The 20816-nt window shown below is 50.6% G+C and overlaps 1 protein-coding gene across 1 annotated transcript in view; it reads left to right on the top strand.

Annotated features, from left to right (window-relative positions):
• Positions 1-20816, top strand: part of EIF2B3 (eukaryotic translation initiation factor 2B subunit gamma) — a 1062507-nt gene that overhangs the window by 905686 nt on the left and 136005 nt on the right. The window lies entirely within an intron of this gene.

Genomic DNA, 20816 nt, shown 5'->3' with positions numbered 1-20816 from the left:
GGCCAAGAGGAAGACTGTACTCTCAGTCCCGCTGTTGGATGCCATTTGGGACGAAGGACTGTCCCTTCTGAAGAACCCATCCACAGCCCCTGTGAAGAGAGACCGGTATGAGAAGAAGTACCGGGTCCCAGACTCCTCTCCGATATGCCTCGGGGCGCTGCCATCCCCGGACTCAGTGGTCTCCACAGCAGCAAAGAAGAAATCAGCAGGGGCGACGGCATCGACTTCCAGACGGCGAAGGGAAGAAGCTGGACGCCATGGGACATCTGGTCATCTCGTCGGCAGCGATGACCATCAAGGCGGCCAACGCTCTTGCTATCGTGGCCCGCTACGATAGGGAGCTGAGGTTTAAAATCGCCCCTTCCTCGACTTCCTCCCAGACGACAAGAGGGCGCAAGCCCTTGAAATCCTAAAAGAGAGCGAGGTGGCTTCGGACCATGCCATCACGGTAGCCACGGACATTGCCGACACCGGGTTTCGCCAGATGGGCAACAGCGTTTGCCTTCGCCACCGACTTCCGTCAGGGCATACAGACCAGGGTACTGGACATGCCCTTCGACGGAAACAACCTGTTCGGTAAGGCAGTGGACGAGTTACTGCAGGCCATCAAGGCAGACACTGAGGCGGCCCGTGCCTTGGGCACGCTTCATCAGCGACGGCCGTCCTTTTGGACTTCCAGAGGCAAGTCTCAAGGTGCCTCCAAAGGATTCGGCCACAGCTCTTCATCGTCCACAGCAAGGCTGGTGGACATCGTTGTCGTCACCAAGGAGCCCAGATTGAACCGGCCGTGATGTCGGGCACCCACCCGAGCTCCCCGGTGGGAGGCCGGATGGCGAACTTTGTCAGCGTGTGGAAATCGATCTCCACTGACCGGGTGCTGGATGCCCTGGTCCACAGGCACACTCTGGATTTCCAAAGGAAGTGCCCACAATTTCCACCGGTGGCCAGGAAAGAAAACTATATTCCACAGCAACTTCAGGAGGTACAAGCGATGTTGGAAAAGGGCGCGATAGAGCTCGGCCCAAAGAGACTCTGGGGCTCCAGAGTATACTCAAGGTACTTCCTCGTCCGAAATAAGACTGGCGGCTGGCGACCCATATTAGACCTCCGCCGCCTCAACAAATACATAAAATCTCCAAAATTCCGGATGGTCACCCTTCAGCACATGCTGGGACAGCTGGAAGAGGGGTCTTCCTGTCGTCGCTGAACCTGGAGGATGTGTACTTCTACATCCCCATACACAAAGGTCATCGAAGGTTTCTGTGCTTCGTGGTCCAGGGACAACAACTATCAATTCAAGGCACTGCCCTTAGGTTTGAAGTCAGCAGCAAGGGTCTTGACCAAGTGCCTGGCACCGGTGGCGGCGCGGCTGCGCCTCCAGGGGATCCACGTCTACCCCTATCTGGATGATTGGCTCATCTGAGCGAAGTCAAGAGAACTCACCGTCGACCACACAGCAAGGACCATCCTCCTGCTCACGGAACTGGGGTTCTCGATAAACTATGCAAAGTCCTGCTTGGTGCCATCGCAGAATGCCCTGTTCCTGGGAGCCAGGCTCAGCACGGTAGCGCGGCTGGCTTCACCGTCGGAGGAGAGGATAAAAGCCATCCTGGGCAAGGTACTACGGCTGTTGACCATGGAAGTTGCCAGAGTGAGGTCCATCAAGTCCCTGCTCGGCATGATGTCATGCATCTACCTCGTGCGTCTGTGCAGGTTGCGGATGCGGCCGCTGCAGGAGTTCCTCGACGCCCATTGGATACAAGTGGCGGGAAGCTTCGAAGACAAGATCTCCCTCAACAAGGCTTTTCGACAAGCGATCCGGTGGTGGGGCACCCGCGCGCACCTCGTAGCAGGCATGGACTTCCAGACCCCAGCGCCTCAGGAAACAGTGACGACGGACACCTCCCTGGAGGAATGGGGCACGCACACCAGATATCTCCACGCAAGAGGCCTCTGGCTCCCGGAGGAGAGGTCGCTGCACATCAAAGTCCTGGAGCTCCGGGCTGTGTTCTGGGCCCTCAGGTCCTTCCTTCCGTCCCTCAAGGGGAAAGTGGTACGGGTCTTCACCGACAACACCACCACGATGTTCTACATCCGTAAGTAGGGGGGCACCAGATCCCCGCCTCTCTCCACAGAAGCGCAGGATCTGGCCGTCGCCCAGGGGATGTTCCTGGTACTCTTTCACCTGGCAGGAGTGAAGATCACTGTCACTGACTCACTCAGCAGGGAGCTGCGCTTTTGCCACAGTGGGAGCTTCGACAAGATCAAGTAGATTTTCTATTCCGAAGATGGGGCAACCCCCAGATCGATCTGTTTGCGACGGCGACGAACACCAAGTACCGGAGGTTCGCCAGCAGGTTTCCCCAGCCGGGGAGCTTGGGGGATGCATTCTCCTTCCCCTGGCATGGCCTGTTCCTCTATGCGTTCCCGCCATCGCTTCTGCAACTCATCAGTCAACACAGACGGTCCCGGTGCAGGATGATCCTTGTCGCACCGGCGTGGCCGAGGCAGATATGGTTCCCGGACCTTCTGGACATGTCGGCGTCCCCTCCAGTCAAGCTGCTGACGGACGCAGATCTTGTCGCCAGGGAAGGAGGCGCGATCCTGCATCATGACCCAGGATTGCTGAACCTACAGGCCTGGCTCCTGCAGCACTAGAGTTCGGAGGCTACGATATCCTGGCGGACTGCAAAGAGGTGTTTGCCAAGGCTAGGGCTTCCTCGACTCTTAAGTGCTATGGACATAAATGGAAGAGGTTCTCTGGTGTCGTGCACAGAAGATCAACCCTCTACGGATTACGGCCCCTCAAGTGCTGCCGTACTTGCTGTCGCTAGCCAAGGAGGGGCTGGCGCATGCCTCCATCAAAATTCATCTGGCGGCTATCTCCCACTACACCAGAACTCTGGGGCGGTTGTTGCTGTGGTCTCACCACCTGGTGAAGGAGTTCATGAAAGGACTGTTCTTCTCGTTCCCGCCGGTGAAGGCCCTGTGGTGCTGACCAGGCTCATGGGGCCTCCATTCGAGCCTGTGCATTCGGCGCCGCTGAAATTCCTATTGTCGAAGACAGCGTTTCTTGTGGCCATCACCTCCGCCCTCTCCTATAAGCCTCCGTATCTGACATTCCACGAGACGAGGGTAGTGCTGAGGACGCATCCCACCTTCATGCGCAAGGTGCTGTCGGACTTTCATCTCAACGAGCCCTTGGTGTTAACTGTTTTCTTCCTGTCGCCTTCGTCGCTGGCTGAGAGGACTTTGCCTTTGCTGGATGTGTCTAGAGCGCTGAAGTTCTACGTGGACCGCACAAAGAGTTTTCGGAAGATATCACAGCTGTTTGTGAACTTTGGTTCTGTGAACCAAGGGAAACCCCCTCTCCAAGGCTTCCATTTCCAGATGGCTCTCCGGCTGCATCATGCACTGTCACCGGTTGGCAAACCGACTGTTGCCCGTCCGTCCAAGAGCCCATACGACAAAGCGATTGCTGCTACTACGGCGTTCTTGTCTGGTGTGCCCCTGCTGAACATCTGCAGGGCTGCGATGTGGAGGTTGGCTCACACCTTCACGAAATTCTACTGCGTCGACTGGGATTCCAGGGAGGAGTCCAGAGTCGGCCAAGCAGTGCTGCACAACCTGTTTGCTTGAAGGTTAGCCTGGTGAGTAGGTAAGAGATGCTTAATTTTGAGTTGTTGAAATGCTTAATGTTGAGCCTTGCCCCCTCCCGTGGTTGTGCATGTGTGTACTGCTATATATTCTTGTATTCATGAGCATGTGAATCCATGCCAGACCCCATGCTGGAGAAGGAACAAGTTACTTAACTGTAACTGTTCTCCAGCATGGGTCTGGCATGGATTCACATGCGAACCCTCCCTCCGACCCACTCTGCGGCTCTTCTCTTGTCCTACTGCCACTTTACGTGCTACCAAATCTGAAGATGGCTCCCAGAGGAGGGGCTTAGATTAGAGGGCAGTCATTGGCTGGGGGCAGTATGACCCAGAGAACAGTGATTGGTTATAAGTAGAAAGACAGTTCAGAAACGAAACTGAAACTGATTTTTTTCTTTGCCTAGGATTCCCAGCCTGACGACGGGGAATATTCATGAGCATGTGAATCCATTGTAGACACATGCAGGAGAACAACAGTTACAGGTAACTAACTTCCTCTGTCTTTTTTAAAGCTACAAGAGGATCCCACAATGAATGTAAAAGATTGCTTTGCTTGGAGGTTAAATGATTGGTTTGTGAATGTGCTGATTGATAATGATGTGAAGCTTTTTGAAAATGGTTTCCTTGTGATTCCAACAATTTAGTTCCTACCTGAGGTTCACAAATGCTTGAAGAAAACCACCTGGCAGGCCTATTGTTGCTTCCAATAGCTCCCTCTTAGAAAACACAAGCAAATATGCAGATGTGGGACTATTTCCTTTGGTTGCATGTCTGCATATTTGAGAGATGATCTAGACATTATGAAATTATTATGCAAATGTCATTGGAATTTAAGATGGGTCACTGGGCCAAAAATATTTTAGATGCAATCTGCTGTCCCATTTATACATATGTCAATTACTTCTTTACTAATGTGTTAATTTTAATACTTCATAGTGATGGAAATTCACTGCATCGTTACAAATTTGTATATTCATGTATTTGGTATATGTGGGCCACTAGATGGAGATGAGAAGTTATAAGATGACTGACATATTTTGCTACTATGTATCACTTATTTCAGGGTAGTTGAAACTAACAATGGACTAGTGTTGCGATTTATTGCCACACCAAAACACACATTGTGATCTATTTTTGTTAAGTGAGAAGGATTTGATCCGTAACTGGTTGATATTCAGCAGAATTCTTAGGATTCACTATCGAGAGCAGCCTGTCCTTCCAGCAACATGCAGCCAAGAAGGCCCATATGGTGTGGCTCCAGATCTCCATCCACACTTTGCAAAATCAAACTCATTATCCCATCGCAGTACTTTGAGACTATAGTACAGGCCCTTGTGGTCTAACACATTGATGGAGGAAACTCCCCCCTGCCCGGGCTCCCATCCGCGCACTTAGCTCCCCTAAAAGTACTCTACCATTTTGCAGCACGCCTTACTACAGGTACACCGAAATTTGACCAAATCCCCCCGTTTTACGCAAACTACATTGGCTTCCTTGCCAGGCCAGGATACTATTCAAGAATGCATACATCATGAAAGCAGACTTGAGTAGCATACCAGTGTAGCTGGTGACTAAGCTCCACATATCTGGTAGCACAAACTCCTTGCCCAGCATATCGACCAACAGACTCGAATCACATCTTGTCCACAAAGAGAGCACCTGCAAACAATTCTTCTCTTGTCATGCACCCACCCTCTGGAAATCGATCCCAGCATCGGCTCGGAATGCCCCCACAATTCTCCAAATCCCTCAAATCATGTATTTTCCAAATCCCTCAAATCATGTATTTTTCAACAACACCTGACCAAGGACTAATATGATACGATATGATGTGGCATTTATAAGTCGCCTATACACAAGTTTATCTAGGGGCAACAAGAGAAGGAGAGGGAAACAAGGAAGGACAAAACAACAATCTTACTAGACCTTGTGTCATACAGATCGCGCAAGTCTGTGGAAGAGGGAAGGGGAGTAGTGCCAGGGGGAGGGGAAGGCAGAAGTGCAGTTAACTCACAAGTGCAGCCAGCAGGTGGCTCATACGTGCTGAGAGAAGGGACTGTAGGGTTGAAGCTATAGACCCTTAAGTGCTGGGGAGCACCGAGGCAGTGCAAGGGCAACTGGACATGCAGGAGCCTGGGCCCAAGTTCAGAGGGTGACCAGTGTGCGGAGCAGTCAGGTGCATCAGCAGGGGAAAGGAAGAGAGAAAGCGGAAATGAAAAGGAAGGTCTTAGCTTCCGGAACCGAAGGTGGTTCTGCTCAAGTTTGAGATAGGCAGGGAGGCTGTTCCAGAGGGAGGCCCCAGCCGAGGAGATAAATCTGCCCACAACTCTCTACTTAGCAATGTGTCTGACCCACAGAGTTGGAGGTGGATGAGCTGAGATCTCGAGAAGGAAGATGTTTTGGAAGAGAATGTTTGAGGTAGAGGGGTCTCCGGCCCCAGAAAGCCTTGTGGACCATGCAGAGGGTCTTGCAGTCACGGGGAGCCAGTGAAGAGATTTCAGAGCTGGAGAGATACGAACCCTGGGCTTGAGGCCAAGGACAAGTCTTGCAGTCCTGTTCTGGATAAGTTGTAAAGGTCACAAAGTAGAGGCGGGAAGATTTAGAAAGAGGCTGCTGCAATGGTCCAGCCTAGAGAGGACAACAGCTCTGGAGACAGTGAGCCTCTGGGGGAAAGTGAGAAAAGGAAGAATACCTCTGAGGAGGTTCAGTTGATAGTTTGACTTCTTCAAGACATCAGAGATGTGAGGCGAGAAGGAGAGGGTGGAGTCAAGGATGACACTAAGGTTCTTAGCCTCACAGGAAGGAGCAGGAAGAGGGCTCAGATCGGCGGCCAGAGAGAGGGAGGAAAGGAGGGAGTGGGTGTCCAAATGAGGAGGATCTCAGTTTTACTGGCATTAAGGCAGAGATCATTGGCGGCACACCTTTCCTGAATTGCGGCCAGACAGTCTGGTATGAGAGAAGAAGCAGAGGTGGCTGAGGGGAGCCTGAACGAGAGCTGAGTGTCATCCGCATTATTGGAGCAGAAAGTAGCAATGCAGTGGGCAAGTGGTGACAGGTAGTGGTTTAGGAACGAGTGAGAGACCCCTGGGGTACACCACAAGTAGAGAGGGAGATAGACGAGCGGAAAGACCCCAGTTGGACCCGAGAGGGCCAGTCGGTGAGAAAGGTGGTCAACCAGCCAGGGCCTGATCAGTAATACCAAGGTTGTCCCGGAGACGATTGAGCTGAATGGCATGGTTGACCGTGTCAAAAGCAGAGGATAGATCATGGAAAATGAGGACAGAAGGGAGATTAGAGTCAAGATTGGAGAATAAGTCATCACATGTGTTCAGAAGAGAGGTTTCCGTGTTTCTGGCAGCTCTGAAGCCTGACAGGTGGTCATGGAGGCAACCAACTGATTCAGTATGTAGATTAAGCTGGGAGATGGTCAGCTTTTCCAAGAGTTTGCCCAGGAAAGGAGTGATTGAGATCGGGTGATGGTTAGCCGGAGAGGAAGGATCGGCCGAGGGCTTCTTTAGAAGGTGGTGCACAAGAGAGTGCTTAAGGGGTGAGGGGAGGGTGATCCAGTGGCAAATGAGTGATTGCAGAAATTGACCAAGGCTGGAGAAAGGGTGTCGATGTGATTCTTGATTGTTCTGGATGAGCAGGGGAAGACCTGCTTTGATTAGACTTTCATAGATCAGACTTGTCTAGAAACGTTGTCTGGGGTGAACAGGGGAAAGGAGGAGAAAGAAGGAGGAGAGATGGCCTCTGACGGACCAGGAATGGTAGAAGAGGAGCAAGAGGAGGTAGAGGAAGAGAGGTTGTACAGGATGTTGTGAGTTTTAGCAGTGAAATGAGAGGCCAAGGCTGTGCAGAGGGCCTCGGAGGTAGACACTGCAGCAGGTTTGGGTATGTTACTTGCAGATTTTGAAAAGTTTGACCGAGTTGTTAGATGCCGCAGAGATGCGGTCTTGGATATAGGCTCTCTTCTTAGAGAGGACCGATAGTCTGTACTACCTTTGGAGCATGCTGTAGGCCAGTTTGTCAGGGGGTGCGCCTGAGGCCCTCCACTTGCATATAAGGGAGGCGAGGTCGGAATCGTACCGAAAGTTGCACTTGGATTTGGGCTTCAAGCGGATCCTCATGACAGTGGCAAGGACATCCAGAGCGTTGGAGATAGAGAGGTGAAGGTTATAGGGGGCTGTGTCCGGGTGTGAGTCAGCTAAAAGTGCAGGAGAAGGAGAGAAAGTAGCGACAAAAGCCTCAACTGCCACACGCTTCATGGGTCGGATGACCGAGAAGGTAGGTGGCTGTGCTGGAGTCAGCTTGACCTGTGGGTCAAGCAATAGCAATGGACGCAAAGACTGGCTAAACACTGCTAACATGCATTCCCTGTGCAGCGCTCCACTGCTTTCAATCTAAGTCTGTGCTTGAATAAAATCAAAAAGAATACAAAATATCTGTAACCATCTGTGAGAAAAGTCTCAGTTGGGAGCCAAACACATCAGGATTTCCCTTACCATGCTTCAATAAAGTATATTGCCAACACGGGCTGCTGAATTAAAGGTTTGTTGCTGTAGACTCTACAAATGTTTCATCCACACATATGTATATATATCAACTGCTGATTTTATAAGATCTCTCTGCAGCATTCGACCTTCTAGACCATGCCAGACTACTGGAATCACTGACTGGCACCAGAAAATGCTCAATCCACACTGTAGAAGGGATCCGCTCCTTTTGAGCGAAAGAACATCTAATATATGTTGGGGTACAGCATGCTCAGACCCAATTTCAATCAAATACAGAGTACCACAAGGGGCCTGTATCTCACCAATCCTTTAACATCTATATAAGGCTACTATGTGATAGACTAGAAAGCATGGTCTTTCATTTCACCAACTACACAGACGACTCCCAGTTTATTATGGACCCTACTGGTAATCACGCTACAAAAACCCTTAACCATGTATATTCAATCATCCAGGAATGGATGATTGAAAACTGGATGTGTCTCAACAGCTTTAAGACAGCTCATGATCTTTGGAACCAGCCAGGCTAGAATTAAATTAGATCCAGCGTACACAAAATTTAGTTTAGACACCTGCACCATCAAGGTGGCTGAAAAAGTAAAAACTCTGGTTACTATATTTGAGTCATCTCTCAATGCAGATGCGCACGTCAACTATGTGACCAAAAACGCACACTACCACCTAAAAATCCTGAGACAGATTAAAACCCCCTGGTATCACGCAAAAACTGTGAAACCTTGGCTCAAGCTATAATCATGCTCCAGCTCGACTACTGCAATGCCTTATAATGCGGAGCAAGTAAAAAGAGTATCCAAAGACTACAGACTGTCCAGAACGATGCCATCAGGATAATCCATAACATTACTAGGAAGGAGCACATCTCGCAATACAGGAGGAAGCTTCACTGGCTTCCTGTAGAGAAACGAATCCTGTTTAAGACACTGGCTCTGGCCCGTAGATGCCTAATGCAGAAGCACCAGTATTTCTAAATCTCTAAGGAAATACTCCCCAAGCAGGAACCTGCGCTCATGTGCCACTCACCTTTTGTTTATCCCACATGCCAAAAGATCTTGTGGAAAAGGTAGATCTTTCCCTACTAAAGCAGCAACAAATTGGAATAAACTTTAGATATCCCTGCGCTCGGAGGAAGTTACTCTGCTTTCCAAAAAAATTAGAAAACCACTTTGTTCGAATAAACTGATCCTCTCAACCAATTAACTTTTCAAATCTAGTATTTATGTTGTCTGTTTTGCAACCTGATGCCTGCGGGCTATGGCGCGGTAGAAATAAATAAATAAAAAATAAATACAAATAATCAAGTTGCAGCAAAGGCAGCCACCTATCTGGCGAAACAGAGACCCCCCACCACAGATAATTGCATCCAGGTTTTACCACCAACGGTGTGGCCAGGGATGGATGCAGTTGAGAACTTTGCACCCTAGGGGATTTACAAGGTCCTGGGGGACAAAAGGATATACAGTCAAACCCAGAAGGATCCCATGAGGAATATCTGCAACTCAAGGTAAGTCAAAAGACTACTCCCGCTAATGGTTGCAGAGAAAAAGGCCTGGGTTCATGGATGTAGAGCGGAGATTCAGGTTTGTGTTTGGCTGCCTTACGGAACTGTTCTCTGTTTCAGAACTCAGTCACAAATTATATTTTATGCTGGATTTCAGGATCCCAACAAAGGAAGGCCACCGCAGGAGGTTCACTAAGGTTACAAAGGGTATACATTTCAACCAGGGGAGGACTGGCAACTTTTGGCCTGATGAGCTAGTTTAATTTTCTGGGTCTATAGTACAGTACCCCAAGCCTAGTGCAGCGGCCCAAAGTTCCAGAACGTGAAAGTTCCATTATCTCCCCCTCCCATACATTCATAAGTATATATAATAGACATTATTGACTATATTTTAATTTTATGAAACATTTTTCAGTTATGTTTGTGGTTTCTTAGAGACCCGTACCCCTGGGAAATGCTCCCACTTACCCAGCAGTATAATTATTCCACCAGGATAATATAATTGTTGAAATGGAAAAGTTGTGATTTGAATCCAGTTGGCATTGTGTTGCAGTTTGTAATTTTACAGCGGGCTACATTGCACCCCATCCCAACACTTCTTTAGCTTTAGAACAATGTAAAGAGGCGCTGAAGCAGGGAATTCATTGGTAGAGCAGAGCCATTGATGAGTCAGGTGGTCTGGGCTTGCTCTCAGAGTCAAACATGAGCTGGCATGGCAAAGACCCATACCTGGCTTCCTGCACCCCCACCCCCTGCCCATAGCACAAAACCCATACCTGCTCCTTGTGTACTCGCCACACAACATAAGACCCTCACTTGTCATCCTGCCTCCTCATTAGTATGCTTAACATAGATTTATAAAATTATAATTATTTATAGAGTAACACTATAGAGTATAAACCCACATGAGGGAGGCTTTCTCTAGTGAGAGTTAAGGAACATGAGGCACAGTGATGAAAAGTGATTTGCCGAGGATCACATAATGTATGACGTGTGGAAGGTGGGGATTTGAGCCCTGTTTTCCTGGATCCACAGCTTCCTATTCAGAAAGTGGGGGAATCTTCATCTTCTCCTATTCCATCTTCAACATTAGAAAAGAAATGCTTTCTGCAAAGTTGTTATTCAAGGGCTAAACTAGTATACGGTTCAATAAATCTGGTTTTCAAAGCACCTATTTATCTGCAAGGGGGAGTCCTATTAATTGTCTGTATCCTGAGGCAAATACATCTGAGGAACAGACTAGGATTATAATTATAATGAACACTTACTATGATTATAATCTTAGGCCCTGATTCATGTAATTATTAGTGTGTAAAACAGGAGTATGTGCCCGCAAATCCCCTTTCATCGAACAGGGATTTCCGGGCAGAATGGCACGCGAATCCCCGTTTTACACGCAAATAATTGCATGAATCAGTGTTTTAGTCTGTACATGATAAAGCAACCTGAAAAATTTAAGATGAACATATGTTCATAAAGCAAGTATGCATAATTTAGTCAGAAAAAAGAAACCGGGTCAAGCCAGTTCCACAATCAAGTGCAGTGACTTGCAGGTCAGCAATAGATCTCAGCAACAGTCAAACTGCCGACCTACCATTCCAGAGGTGCACCTCGGTCTCATTTACCCTATGTCCATATCCATCCTCCTCCAGTGCCCTTCCCTTGTGCCACATTCTCAATGCCCCCGTTTCTTACAATTAACTTTCAGACCTCTGTTCCCCTTTTAAAACATCCTTTAACTATTAACTCAATCCCCTTCCCTTACTTTGCACAACCTCCTTTCCTTGCCCACATTGCCCAGTCGCCGATTCCTTGCCACTCATGCCCTATAATTGCCCATCACACTTAGCCTATTCCTTGCCCCTCACCACTGTTATCCTGGTTTACAGTATAACAGTGCACCACCTTGATTTACCATTCTGACTCTATCAGTGGTCGGGGTCTTGCTGGTAATTGTGGCTATGGGGTCTGCACTTGGACAATGCAGAGTAGAGGACCTGACTTTTTTTGTGCTTCCAAGCTGCAAATTGTAACCTTATGGAAAGCGGAGAGAACTGCAAAGGGAATACGCCTTGAACCTGGTGATGAGAGGGAGCACGTGCGGCCTATTATATTTATGTGTGTTTACAAATAAGGTGTGTGTGTGTGACAGCATAAATAAGGGTGGAAGGATGTACCTGTGTTTGTATCTAAATCTGGTGTTGATTTGTGTGTCTCTTTTGTTGGTCACATAAGAGAAGAGTGTTCTGGACAAGACAATAGAAAGACTTAGGGGGCCATTCCGAGTTGGGGGCTAACAGTAAAATCATCAGTATTTGGCAAATTGCGTTAAATTTACTGTCCACCAAATTCAGGGTTTGATCAAATACCATAAGTGGTATTGCATGGGAATACCGGCTGTGGTTTTTATGTGGATGTTTTGCAGAAAATCCACTTATTTTTACCTCCACCTTGAAGGTGGAGCGAAAAATCCAAACTGGCTCCAGATTTTTTAAATCGTTATTTTTTGCTGTGTAGCACTGAAGCACAAGTGCTTCCCTTAAATAGAATGAATACAGATTTCACAAAGGACCACGTTGAGGGGGTGAAAAGGTGGGCATCTCCTCTCACCACCATACCCATCTAATGCGTAATAAGGCAAGAATGTACCCTTTTGTGCACAAATAAAATTAACAGTAGTGATATGAGCCACTACTGTACATAATCAATTTCTCCCTTCACATTGATCCTGGAAATGGGTGGAAAAATGATTACGATTTGTCTTTTTAAGACCTTTGGAGGTGGCATTTCTGAAATAGCACTGGAGGTATTCCAGAAATACCTCTTCTGCTGGTAGTAAACTGAGTACGGTGGATTTTCAGAAATGTCACAACTGCCGGAGCTGGTAACTTTGTTCAGCTGCATTTAAAAATCTGCTCAACTCTGAATTACCCCCTTAGTTTGTAATCTTCTAATAATTCATACGCAAATATTACATATTTCTATGTTTGATATTCAACTGTGTCCAAAAGTAAGTACCGCAACCAGTCCAGCAAACATTTCTATAACCACTATATAAGTAACATCCATGCGTGCTATTCATGGTACTTTTAAACTCTTTTTGTGTGAGCATGCTACACTGGTGATGAAGAAATTCACCAACGCAGCGGAAGCATTCGTAGAGAATCAAACGGTAGACAAACTCTAATAAGATATGAGCCTTTACTCTCTTGTCAAGTCAGAGTTGTGATAAGCTGCCGTGGATTGTAACAGACCAATGGTGTATGGGGAGCAGTGGTGCCAACACTACCATCTAGGGTCACAGAATCTGGCATTTAAATGCATACATTGTTCCTGGATGGTGTGAGCATGGCCCAGGTTGGTGTGAACATGGCCCTGGGTGGTGTGAACTTGCCCTTGGTTGGTGTGAACATGCCTCTGCAGCCTAGAATCCTCTCGCTCTCTCTCACTCTGGAGGACCAGGCATTGGCACCATCCAGGCACAGCTGCAACATTGCTGAAATTAAGACACATGCCTTGCGCCATTTATACAAAATCTGAGCAGGCTTTGCAGCGGTCGGTTCCTTTGGGGCAGGCTGGATTCTGAAGGATTTCATCTTCAATTATTCTTTTTCACATTTTGGAGCTCTGGGCCATGGGGTAACGACCCAGGCAGCCTGAGGGGTAATTTCCCCTTTGCCACCCTTGCCAGTACGCCCATGGTTTCAACTGGCGTGAGCAGTCTTCTAGTGGCTTAGTAAGCGCCTGCTGGCAACAAGGAGAAGACTAAAGACTTGAGTTCCAATGAGCGAACTCAGCCTGGTGACCAGTCTGTGATGGCCAGTTGTGCAGTAGTGCAACAGTAAAATCTATTGACTGACAATACACTGCTACCACCCTGTCTGTGGCAAGAAAGTGAGAAATTCTCTTTAGAGAAAAAAGGTAATGGGGTTCAGGGCCACACACCTTAATAAATAGAGGAAAGGTTTATTCGGTTGCCCCTCCAACATTCAAGATTCACGCTGGCTCAGAATCTAAATTCTGATTGACTGAGAGGAGGTCAATAACGATCTCCATGTACCAATACGTCTGGAGAGCATTCTGCACTATTTTCAGATGGCATGGCGCATATCAGATGAAAGCCCATTCATACAGAGGGCTAATGTAAACCAATCCAACCTAGTTGCCTGCCATGATAACACTCAGCACCTATGTGATGGTCAAAACCACTGTAATTATTAAGATGGTTGGTGAATTTGCCAATTGTAGGTTTTTTTTACTTTTTGAAAAGATGTAATTTTGTCACCCAGAAGTCGTTTCTGTATCATTCAGCGGGCCGGAAAATTGGAAATTCTAGGATATGTAGTTGGGCAATACAGGAAGTTAAAATGGCAAAAAAGGGAATTTTATTGGAACTTGTGTATAAGAGGAATTAGCATATCCTATACATTAAGGATTCGAAAAGAATTGGTACAAAAATAAATAAACTAAGATAATAGTCAAAAACTGATAGTGATCTGAATAAGAAAGCACAAAGGCATTAACAATGGTGCCTTCGGGTCCTCCGTCACCGCGCGCCTGGGAACACAACTCGAGTCGCCTGTATTGCTCACCTTGTCTGAGATATTTCTGGAGCTCATGGAGCTTAAATTATTATATTATTTAATTAATTCAGTATTCTTTGATATCATTACATTAAAAAAAAATAATAAATGCCATACCTAGGGCCTTCCAGCAGCAGTTGTAAAATCATCGACCAAAGAGCAGGCCAATGCATTTTATCACCATTTTGCAGTTGGCATTTTCCCAACCAATTCCATTGAGATGGCCATGAGGTTATAATAATTCTACTTTGTAAAACGGGGAATGAAAGTAATCCTGCACATTGCAGACTGATGGCTCGGTTACACGTTAGTGCTAACAGAATTGCCAAATAGCTTTTGCAGGAGCTAACTGCATGGGCCAACTCAAGTTAATCAACTGGCCTCAAATGAGCTACAAAAAAGGTTCTTCCTCAATAAAATAACTGGGTAGTTCCATTTCACTCAGCAAATCTTGCCCGATTGAATGCTTGGCGGGATCTTGCTTTGTTGCGCGCCTGACAGAGTATCTTGAGTCACAGTTGGTAGAACACAATACATCAGTAACAACAAAGGATGATTTAACTAAATGCATGACCGCACAACTCAAGGAACAGGATAGAGAACAGCGCGGGATAGAAACAGGCATCCATGCAGCTACAGATAAATAAACCAATCAGAACACCATTTCAGGGGGGGGGGCGGAAAGATGGCAGGCGTGTGGTACAAGGGATGGTGGCATTCTATGCACTGTGCGGTGTCTGAAAACAGGGGTAGAGGGCCCGGAGAGGCATCGGGATCCAGTGGTTGCTGATGGGGGCTGGCGAGATGCCCTCATAATGGAATAAGTGGCAGAACAAGGGCAAACTGCCCTCAACATTGGAGACTGCCCTCTTCTTCCATCCCCTCCACTGCTGCCAGATTTTCAAATCAGTGGTACTAGCAGAGCAGTGCCAAAGGAAGGAGCACTTGTTATTACTCATTGACCTGATAAGGAACAAACAATGTCACCAAGTTCAAGTACCCCATTCGGGAATAGGAATCACTTTTCTGCTCCCTAAACTGTTTTACTCCCAACTTCAAACCGTTTGGCGTAAAATGTTACCTGGATCCCTGGAGACGCAAGTTTGCAGTGGCACAGGTGGTACCTTCTTCTTCTCCACAGCAGATTTTACGTCATGTGCTTCTTGTACCATTGGGACAAGGCAGTGAAACCATACATCTGTTCCTCGTCTCTGTGATTATTGATTGCTAAAGAATTATATGTGGCGCAAAAGCTGATACAGGTGCAGTGGCCACACACCCTAGGAGCCATAGGTTTCTGGTGGTCCTTCTGCTGTACTCAAAACTTCTCCAGCATGGGGTCTGGCATGGATTCACATGCTCATGAATATTCCCCGTCGTCAGGCTGGGAATCCTCGGTAAAGAAAAAACCAGTATCAGTTTCGTTTCTGATCTGTCTTTCGTAGTAGTAACCAATCACTGGTCTCTGCGTCATAGTGACCACAGCCAATGACTGCCCTCTACCTAAGCACCGCCTCTGGCAGCCATCTTCAGATTTTTACCGCACGTTCATGTGTTGGGATCCTCGTGCTATTGCTCTCGAGCGTTAGTGCTATTTTTTTCACGTTTTTTCTCAAAAACGTAATTTTCAACCTCAAGCTCCACCGACTCTCCATCCGATCAACGGGGACCCGTGTCGGATTCGTCTGCGCCCCTCAAGGGTGAAGATTTCGTCGAGCTACGCTTTTGGAGGACTCCAGAAGTTTCTCAGGCCCGGTCATGGCCCAGGAGAAGGGAAGCTCGACGCCCGGAAAGCTGTTCAGGGTCTGCCCTGGATGCCAGCTGCAGAACGTCTTCAAGGAGGACGAACACTCTTTTTGTCTTTACTGCCTACATGAGGACAAGACGCACGTGGAGAAGGACTGTGCGTTTTGCGGCAACATGTCGGAGCGGAACCGTGAGTCCGCTGGCACCGGGAGCGCCGAACGGTCGGGCTCTACGGGCGCCAGGCTGGGCGAACCCTCCCCGGCACCATCAACCACGAGCCAACGCTCTGGGTCGGGTAAGAGGAAGGCCGAGCACCCGGCGAGGCTCCTAGAGAGGCCCCGGTCGAGCTCGAAGGCGGAGGGGGAGCGAGGCACTGTCCCCCCCCTCAAGGATAAGGCGGTGAGCACACCTAAGGTGGTGAAGGCCTTAATCCATCCGGCCAAGCCCTCTATCGAGTCTGTCGCGGCGGCCCTGGCTCAGCCTGTGGAGGCTACGCCAGTGGTGGCGACCTCGGGGCTCAGAGTCTCCCTGCCACCTCGGAGGGAGTCCGCTTTTGTGCCCATCGATAGGACCCCTGTGAAATCCCCCATGGGGAAGAAAAAGGGGGGGCAGGGCGTCGTCGTAGATTCGGCCTCAACCTCGGAGGAGGAGCTGGTCGAAGTCTTAAGCCACGGCCTCGGCGTGGAAGAAGACCGGCCCGTCGGGATGGATCCCGACGCAGGTGACGACATCGTCGAGGGTACCGACGGGGCCCCTGATCGCCCGTCTGATTCCCCTCTGCCAGCGCCGCGAGACAGCTCGCCGGCCATTTTGTTGGCTATACAGTCCTTATGCTCAGAGATAAGGACGAGACTACCGTTGCCGACGGAACCTCTCCCGTCGTGGGACCCAGAACCGGGACCTTCTGGGGTTCCCCCTACCAAGAAAAGAAGGATCCACCCTCCTCCTCCTTTTCAGCCGTCGCGCCCCTTCCAGCCCTCCTCCCCGTCCACCCGAGGGGATGATACGGGGACTGACATGGCAGCGACGGGTACGGACGACGAGGTATACGACGAGGATGTACCGTTGTCGCCTCCCACCAGGGCTTCTCCGCCCGACGAGATTGGATCGTTCCACTCCATGATCGCCAGGGCATCCGAGCTTTTCCAACTCTGCCCTGAGGAGAAGAAGAAGGAAGGTTTCCTTTATCAGCGGCGCGAGGCCAAGAGGAAGACGGTCCTCGCAGTGCCTCTATTGGACGACATTTGGGATGAGGGCCTCACCCTCCTCAAGAACCCTTCGACGACGCCAGCTAGAAGAGACCGGTATGAGAAAAAGTACCGGGTCCCGGACACGGCCCCCCTGTGCCTCCAGGCGCAGCCTACCCCGGACTCCGTCGTCTCCGCGGCGGCCAGGAAAAAAGCGGGGGGGGTGCGGCCTCCACATCGACTTCCCCACCGGACGGCGAGGGAAAGAAATTGGACGCTATGGGACGCAGAGTCATCTCGTCTGCAGCGACGACGATTAAAGCTGCCAACGCCTTGGCTATCGTGGCCCGATACGACAGGGAGCTCTGGTACAAACTGGCTCCCCTGCTGGACTTCTTGCCGGACGACAAGAGGGCAGAGGCCCTGGAGATCCTGCAGGAAGGTGAGGTGGCTTCGGACCACGCCATTACCGTTGCGACGGACATCGCCAACACTGGGTTCCGCCAGTTGGGCAACGGCGTTTGCCTTAGGCGGCGTGGATGGCTCAAGGCTACGGACTTCCGTCAAGACGTTCAGACCAGAGTCCTGGACATGCCCTTCGATGGGAACAACCTGTTTGGGAAAACAGTGGACGATTCCCTTCAGGTAATTAAAGCGGACACCGAGACGGCCCGGGTCCTTGGAGTTCTGCAACAACGACGGACGCCCTTTCGGAGCAGCGGAGGCAAGGGCGCCTCCAAAGGTGCCGGCGGCGGTTTCTCCTCCTACCGTCAAGCAGCCCGCTCGTTGTCTCAGGAGGCCTACAGAGGACGAGGCAAGTCTGGCGGACCCCGCCGTCGTCGCCAAGGACAAGGCGGCAAAGCCTCGTCGAAGCAGGATTGAACCGGCCGTGGGGTCGGGCCCCCACCGAAGCACCCCGGTGGGAGGCCGGCTGGCGAGCTTCGTCAGCGTGTGGGAGTCCATCTCCACCGACCGTTGGGTGCTGGACGCCTTGGCCTGGGGCCACGCGCTCGAGTTTCAAAGAAAGTGTCCGCGCGTCCCCCCCGTGGCCAGGAAAGAACTTCACGTCCCTCAACTTCTCCTGGAGGTAAAGGCGATGCTCAGGAAGGGCGCCATCGAACTCGTCCCAAAGAGGCTTCGGGGCTCCGGAGTTTACTCGAAATACTTCCTCGTGAAGAAGAAGACGGGGGGATGGCGCCCCATCCTGGACCTGCGACGTCTGAACAAGTTCATCAAAAGTTCCGGATGGTCACCCTCCAGCACGTCCTGGGTCAGCTGGAGGAAGGAGACTTCCTGTCGTCGTTGGATTTGGAGGATGCCTACTTCCATATTCCCATCCTGAAGGGGCACCGAAAATTCCTCAGGTTTGTGGTCCAAGGGCGTCATTACCAGTTCAAAGCCCTCCCCTTCGGACTACGGTCGGCACCCAGGGTGTTCACCAAGTGCCTCGCACCGGTGGCGGCGCAGCTGCGCCGCGAAGGGATCCACGTCTACCCCTACCTGGACGACTGGCTCATCCGAGCCAAGACAAGGGAGCTCGCCGTGGTTCACACGGCAAGGACCGTCCAACTTCTCACGGACCTGGGATTCTCCGTGAACTACGCCAAATCCCACCTGGTACCCGCGCAAGACGCTCTGTTTCTGGGAGCGAGGCTCAACACAGTGTCCCTTCTGGCCTCCCCGTCGGAGGAGAGGACCAGGACCATCCTGGGCAAGGTGCAGCGGATGTTGGTGGCCGACGCGGCCAAGGTGAGGTCCATCAAGTCCCTCCTCGGAATGATGTCTTCCTGCATCTACCTCATTCCCATGTGCAGGCTCTGGATGCGCCCGTTGCAGGAGTTCCTGGAAGCGCGCTGGATCCAAACGACGGGCAGCTTCGAGGAAAGGGTCACACTCGACGAGAGTTTCCGACGAGCGATCCGGTGGTGGGGCACCCGCGCGCATCTGACAGCGGGCATGGACTTCCAGACCCCATCCCACCAGGAGACGGTGACCACGGATGCCTCCCTGGAAGGGTGGGGAGCGCACACCGAAAATCTGCACGCAAGAGGCCTTTGGCTCCCGACGGAGAAATCCTTACATATCAACGTCCTGGAGCTCCGTGCAGTGTTTTGGGCCCTCAGGTCCTTCCTTCCGTCCCTCAAGGGCAAGGTGGTGAGGATCTTCACCGACAACACCACCACCATGTTTTACATCAGGAAACAGGGCGGAACCAGGTCCCCAGCACTGTCCAAGGAGGCGCAGGACCTGTGGCATTGGGCAGTCGCCCAAGGGATGTTTCTGGTGCCGTTTCATCTGGCAGGGATAAAAAACACCATCGCCGACTCACTCAGCAGGGAGCTGCGCTCGTGCCACGAGTGGGAACTACGGCAGGATCTAGTGGATCGCCTCTTCCGACGGTGGGGCACACCCCATATCGACCTGTTCGCGACGGCGACGAACTCCAAGTGCCGGAGGTTCGCCAGCAGGTTTCCCCAGGCGAGGAGCATGGGCGATGCTTTCTCGTTTCCCTGGGAGGGCCTGTTCCTCTACGCGTTCCCTCCTTTGCCACTGCTAATCCGGCTCGTCAACCAGCTCAAGAGGTCACGGTGCAGGATGATCCTCGTCGCACCTGCGTGGCCGAGGCAGATATGGTTCCCGGACCTTCTGGACTTGTCAGCGTCCCCGCCAATCAAGCTGCCGGTGGATGCGGATCTGCTCTCCAGGGAAGGAGGCGCCATCCTCCACCACGACCCGAAATCGCTGAACTTGCAGGCCTGGCTCCTGCAGCGCTAGAGTTTGGAGGATACGACATACCGGCCGACTGCAGAGAGGTTCTTGCAAAGGCCAGGGCGTCCTCGACTCTTAAATGCTACGGACACAAATGGAAGAGGTTCTCTGTCTGGTGCCACGCACAGAAGATTAACCCTCTATGGATTACGGCTCCCCAAGTACTGCCGTACCTGCTGACGCTGGCCAAAGCTGGGCTGGCACACGCGTCCATCAAGATTCATCTTGCTGCGATCTCCCGATACACCAGAACCACGGGGCGGACGTCCTTGTGGTCTCATCGTCTGGTGAAAGAGTTCATGAAGGGACTGTTCAGATCGTTCCCGCCGGTGAAGGCTCCGGCCCCGGCGTGGGAGCTCAACGTGGTGCTGACCAAGCTCATGGGACCTCCGTTCGAGCCTCTGCACTCGGCCCCGTTGAAGTTTCTGTCGTGGAAAACAGCGTTTCTTGTGGCCATCACCTCCGCACGACGGGTGGGAGAGATCCAGGCCCTTTCCTGCAAGGCCCCGTACTTGACTTTTCACGACACGAGGGTAGTGCTCAGGACGCACCCCTCCTTCATGCCCAAGGTACCGTCGGACTTCCACCTCAACGAACCCTTGGTGTTGCCTGTATTCTTCCCGTCGCCTTCGTCGCCGACTGAGAGAACTTTGCACTCGCTGGATGTGGCTAGAGCGCTGAAGTTCTACGTGGACCGCACAAAGTGTTTTCGGAAGACGTCACAACTCTTTGTGAATTTTGGACCTGTCAATCAGGGGAAGGCTCTCTCGAAGGCTTCCATTTCCTGATGGCTCTCCGGCTGTATCATGTACTGTCATCGGTTGGCAAACCGACCGCTG

This window comes from Ambystoma mexicanum, chromosome 1q, assembly GCF_040938575.1.
Source record: "Ambystoma mexicanum isolate Mex_15411 chromosome 1q, UKY_AmexF1_1, whole genome shotgun sequence".
NCBI classification, from domain to species: Eukaryota; Metazoa; Chordata; class Amphibia; order Caudata; family Ambystomatidae; genus Ambystoma; species Ambystoma mexicanum.
Note: the sequence above shows the minus strand (reverse complement) of the source record. Positions and strands in the feature narration are given on the sequence as shown.